We start from the raw sequence: 5,826 nt of genomic DNA, 5'->3' as shown, positions 1-5,826 counted from the left end.
TGGAGAACCCCTTCTGCTCCCTGGAAGCTTGGAGGCCGTGGAAAGTGAGGTCTCGGAGCTCAAGTGTTCCTCAGAGCTCTAAGGCTGCAGCTGGGTTCTTTGGGGAGCAGGAGCAGGCCTCTGGGCGGCGCGGTTAGGGGTCTGCCGGCGTCCTTTGGAAAGGACCCCTCTGTGTGCAGGCAGAGGAGTCAGAGAGAGAGATGAGCCCTGGGCTTGTGTGCCATGGCTCGTTGGTGTTACAATTTTTTAAGGTCCATCGCTCTTGCAGAATGGGAAGAGGGGAGGATGAGAGAGGGGAGGGAGAAGGGGGGGGAAGAGAGAGAGGAAAGCATTTCAGGTTCACTGCGGGTAACAAAACACCCTCTCTCACCTGTAATCGTGTCTCATCGTTGCAAACAGGAAATGCAAACCGCAGTGTGATCATCATGAAACAATTCACGGAGTGCAGGACAGAGAGAACCAGGCAGTGACACAGACTCCACCCCCACAGGACACTTCACCTTTCTGGAAACACGTCCACACACACTGTCCTCACAATGCCTGGGTGACAGGTGGGCAGGCACGGTGATGTCGTGGCCGGTCTGGGGCCCTCTGTGCGCATTTCCCTGGCCTAAGAGGCGTCACTAAAAGGGAGAAGTCTTTTAACTTTTTGTTTTAATTTACTTTTCCCCCCTGGCAGAATCCTTTGGAAAGATGTCCAAAGGTATTACATCCACGCAGCATGACCTTGAGAAGGGAGCGTCCAGGGAATTTTCAGGTGAACTTTACGGGCTGTTTCCTAAATATGAACGCATATAGGGGTATAGCAAAAAGAAGGAAAGCAGAATATTATAAGAAAAGGAATCTTCTGTTAGCTCACCACTGACAGACAACATTAACATTGCTGTGTTTTCCCACGGTCTTTGGAACAACACACAGTGTCCCGTGTGCCCACTCTGAGGCCTTGCGTTCCCACTTAACGTCACAGCGGAGGGAACGTGGCGCTGTTCCAGGTTGTCCGCGTTAGCTCAGTGACTGCCTATAAAGTTCCATCGTGCAGAAGAGTGTTCTATCGTGGGAACCATAGTCAAGCCGTTTCTCTGTTTTGGGACACTGAGATTCTAGCTGGGTGAGTAAAACTGTGGGGACCTTTTCCACAGCTCAGGGCCTCTCTACAGAATGCCCTCACCCCGCACGGCCAGGGACACTTTATGACTTTTCCAGGCGGCTGGGTGGGTGCGTACTCAGCGCCCATTACGCAGGGCAGCGCCAGCCGGGCTGAGGCCCAGAACGCACACAGGATGGACGGACCCCTCCGGGCCGAGGCGGGAGAAGGGATGGGCCGGGAAGACCGCGGAGCCCGAGAATGTCGACTTGTTCTCGGGCCTGCAGACCTTCTTCCCAGCGCTTTCACGGGGCTGCCCTTCGGGAATGGCCCGGCCCCCTCTCGCTTCCTAAACTGGTGGGCACCTGCTGTGGGTGGCATTTGCCTGCCGTCAGTCACCGGGGCCATTGCGCGGTTTGCCCCTCTGCACGCAAAGGCAGCCCCCCCCACCCCCACCCCCGGCCCTGAGCACAGTGGAGCGCAGGAGCCAAGGCCTGGAGGGGGCGCGGCGGGGTGGGGGTGGGGGTGGCAGTGGGGGGCTCCAGCGACCGACCCCTGCGCACTGGGACCCCGCCAGTCCGGTCCACAACTGCAGCCCAGCCCAGGGCCAACAGCCACTCCGAAGGTGCTCAATAGATGCCCAATAAGCGCGTGGCCACAACTGGGGGGTGGGGGTGGCTAAAGGCGTCAGCCGGGGCTGTGGGCGACCTTAAGCGAGGGCGTGGAGCCGTTCGCAGGGCCGTTAGTGCCGGCGCTCGGCCCAGGGCGGGGCGCGCGCTCGGCCTCTCCATTAGCACCGGCAGCTTCTGCCTCCTAACCCCGAACACCTGCACGGAGGCAGACCCGTCTCCGCGGCAGCTGCAGTGCGGGCTTTGTGCGGGCCCTTCGCCTGCCGCCGGGATCCAAAGCCCTTGGCCGGGGAGCGGGGCGCGGGGCGCGGGGCCGGCCGGGGGCGCCGTGGCGCGCGCGCTGACCGGGCGGGGCGGGGCGTCCGCTGCTTGGGGAGGTGCCGCCCGCCCCGCGCCGCGCACTTGGCCGCGGAGGGCGCAGTCGGGGGCTCGGCCGTCGGTGCCCTGCGCTCCGCCTGTGCGGACCCCGCTGCGCGCCTGGCTCTCTCGGCTCCCCAGACCCGGTAAGTCCAGGGTTCCGGCCTCCGGGCGCCTCGCGCAGGCGCTGGTGCCTCAGTCGGGTGGCTCGAATGGGATTCCAGGGACTGGGTCTGCGCCCTGGGGCGCGCAGCCCCGGGACTCCGTGCCCCCCGGGCCGCTCCACGGAGGAGTGCCCGCGCGGACTCGGCGCACCCCCGGAAAGGACAGCGCCTTCCCGTCGTTGTTAAACCACAGGCGGTCTTGTAGAAAATTTGGGAAATACCTAAAAGCATCCAAAGAAAACTAAAAGCGCCCACAACCCCGGGCGCCACCTGATTTCAAAGACTTCAAGCTCAAGCAATGCCCACCCGCCTCAAAGGGAATTTTTTTATTTCGTTTTTATATGTTTATTTTATTTTTGACCAGGAAGGTTCTGGGGGTCTTGGCATCCCCCTGGGGAAAAGGCACGGGACACAGAGAGGATTGTGGGTATCCGATCTTGAGTACAGTAACTGGGGAAAACGACCTTCTAGAAGAAAGTTGGCTGCGTAGCGGCCACATGCAGGTGCCAGTCGTCCCATTGCCCCCCCCCCCCAGGTTTTCGGGGCTGCTGTACGTGGCTCGGTTTATTTCGAGCCCCCATTTAAGTGAGGAGGAACCTTCCAGCCCCATGAATGAAGGGCCTTGTTGGTAACCCCCTGTCACTTACGGTCACGGGGGTGGGAGCTGCGTGAGGCCACACCACAGCTTTCACGCGGGTGTGACAAGCGGGTGGCACTGACTCAGGTCCCTGGGTCTCTGATGATGGGACAGAAACCTCCTGCCTCCCTGTCTGTTTGACGCGCCCAGGGGAGGTGAGCCGGGGGTGGGCAGGGGAGAACATTCAGGTACCTCTTGCTTTGGGCAAGTTATTAGCAAGTGGATTGTTTTAAAATAAAGGACACTCTGAGAACACCAGAGGGACTCCGCCTATCACCTCAGTCTCCGCAGGGGGGACTGGAGACAGTTTCCGAGTGGTTCGCGCTGGGTAGTTGGGTGGACTGGTGATCCTTCCTGCGTGGGTGCCTGCGTCCTGGGGACGCTCGCTGGGCTCCTGCCCCAGGCAGACCCTGTGCGGGCCTCCAGGCGGCAGTCAGGACCGGCACGAAGTCCCCGCCCTCGGAAGCTTACGTTTTGGTGGGAAGACAGACCCTGAGCAGTGGACGGAATGAGCAAGAACACTAATGACCTTCGCACGTGACAGGTGCTGTGGGGACAGGGAAGCAAGGCTTGAGTCCGGGGTGGGGAGCGGAAGGAAAACCAGGCCGTGGTGTTAATGGTGACTGACTGTCCTCAACTTTTGTAGGAATGGGGGGGTTGCAGATACGTATGGAACGATAGTGCTGGTATACACTTTAGTATACAAAACCGATAATACTAATACAATAAATAATAGCCATAAAACTGGTTTAAATTTTCTTATATAAAAACACCCTACGTTGACAGAGGTTTTCATCAGGTTCTGCAGCGCCCCTATGTCTTCCCAGCCTGTGTTACACTTTATTATTTGCGCTCACGGGGCCGTGGCCTGGAGTCTAACCCTTTGCCTTCTCATCCAATCCGGCGCCCCTGCAGCAGCCTCCTGAGTGTTGGGGTGCGGAGAGCGTGAGCCAGCGCCTCTGACCCCGCTGAGCTCCTGGGAGGAAACCCCCAGGCACGTCCACAGGTCACAACAATCCACGTTAGCCTGGGAGCTGAGGGACAGGGTGCCGTGAGTGTCACAGAAGGTCGGGGACGCGAGGGTGGGATTCCCAAGTGCGTGGCACAGGAGTGGACTTCTGGAGGGTTGTGACAAGCAAACACGTGGTCACACCTTTCCCGCAGAGAACACAGCAAAAACAGGAGACGGGAAAGACGGGGTGTGCCCGCGCCCCACAGAGCCCTGGGGTGCACTCAGGAAAGATTCCTTTCGTCCCGTGTTCAGTGAGAAACAGGCCCCCGGAGTTACTTTATAATTTGCTGAAGGTGGGGTTCCATCTGCCTCCCTCCCCTGTGACTCCAGCTGTCCCCAGACCTGGGAATCCTACTGTCGCCCGTTCTCCACGCCAACATGCCCCCCCCGTTCCAGGCCTCTCCCCAGCGCACCGGGTTTGCATTTCTACCCGCCACAGCCCGAAGCCCCTGTCAGCACCCAGGGGAGGTCTGACCGCGCTCCAGAGCCGCACCCCACACCCAGCAGCGAGGTGGCAGGCAGCCCTCTCAGATCCACGGGGACAGTCAGAGGCTGAGTCTCTGCACAGGCTTCACCCTGATTCCTGAGACTGTGGCCCTCAGAGACTCTCTGCCTCCAGGCGGGACCACGTGGGGAGCAGCCAACTGCCTGGAAGGGTTGGGGCCCTGCACGGAGGCAAATATGTCTCCGGAATTTGGGCGCAGTGTCGCAACAACGGTGCACACAGTTGACAACTGCTTCTGAGGAAAACTGCCTCATAGAATTCTTGCCTCGGTGAGGTCATGGTGAGGTCATGGTCACCTCAATTAGGCTCATCCACCATTGTTCTGCCCCCCTGAGCCCGCTTCCTGAAACAGATCAGGCCCACTGAGGCTTTGAAGGAAACGCCCCAGGAACGCTGCGGAGAATGATAGGAGCATTGTTGTGGGCCCCGCCGAGGGCAGCCACTGAGGCCCCGGGAGCGCATGGTTCGTCTGGGACTGAGCAGCGAACGCGGGCCCCTGAGCTCCGAGTCTGACAAGCCCCCCCCCCCCCCCCCGTCCCCCACTCAGAGCCAAGCTGGGAGTCAGCCACAGGAGCCCGGGCCGCCCCGTCCACGCTTGGGAAGGAATGAGAAGCCGGCGTGCTGGGGAGCCCGCCCTGAAAGCTTCCAGGCTGCCGGCAGTGCCGGCAGGCACAGAGCCGGGGCGTGGGGGGGAAGGCGGCCGGCTGGTGTGTGCCGGGGCAGTGTGACACCACACTGCGCACCCCAGGGGGCCTCACAGAGCCCAGGGTGGGGGGCCGCCCGCCGGGAGCCGGGCTCAGCTCCGGAGCCCGCCCTGAGTGCTTCCAGCAGCCTGGCCGAAGCTTTGAGGGTGTTCAGCACAGTCTGAGTGTCCGACTCGTTGTGTCTGGAGTCCGAGCCCCTGGATCCTGCCGCCTGGCCCCCTCGTCACTGTGCAGGTGGGAAAGCTGTGGTTTCCTCGTGGGGGAGGGGCGCCCTGTCGGCCGCGCTGGTCAGAAGCCAGTCCTCCTCCAGGTGGACCCAGTTTTCCTTGGTACAAGCGGCCGGTCCCCCAGTTCCGAGAAGCCTAAGAACCCATTTCCTCTCTGCTGAGACCTGAGAGCTGCTTCTCTGTACTGAATCTTCATGTTTCAGACGTATTTTTGATAACAGACTTGAGCACACGTGCGTCCGCCCACCTCCATGGAGCCCGGCCGTCGGCGAGCTGAGACGGTTGGATCCGTTTTTGTCGGGTTCATGCGAGTCCAGGTCTAAAGCGGTGGCCACGAGGCAGCCTTTTGTCATTACAGTGGGAGTGAGCCTGGGCCCCAGCACGTACGCCCCCAGCGGACGTGCAGCTTGGGGGCTGTGTCCCTAGAGGAGGTGGCCAAACTTGTTCTGACTCATGACACAAAACGCCACGTGACCGGCACACAAGCCTTGGGTGCGAAGAGGGCAT

The sequence above is a fragment of the Furipterus horrens genome, unplaced genomic scaffold (genome assembly GCF_987537825.1).
Source record: "Furipterus horrens unplaced genomic scaffold, mFurHor1.1.pri manual_scaffold_1, whole genome shotgun sequence".
In the NCBI taxonomy this organism is placed as follows: Eukaryota; Metazoa; Chordata; class Mammalia; order Chiroptera; family Furipteridae; genus Furipterus; species Furipterus horrens.
Note: the sequence above shows the minus strand (reverse complement) of the source record.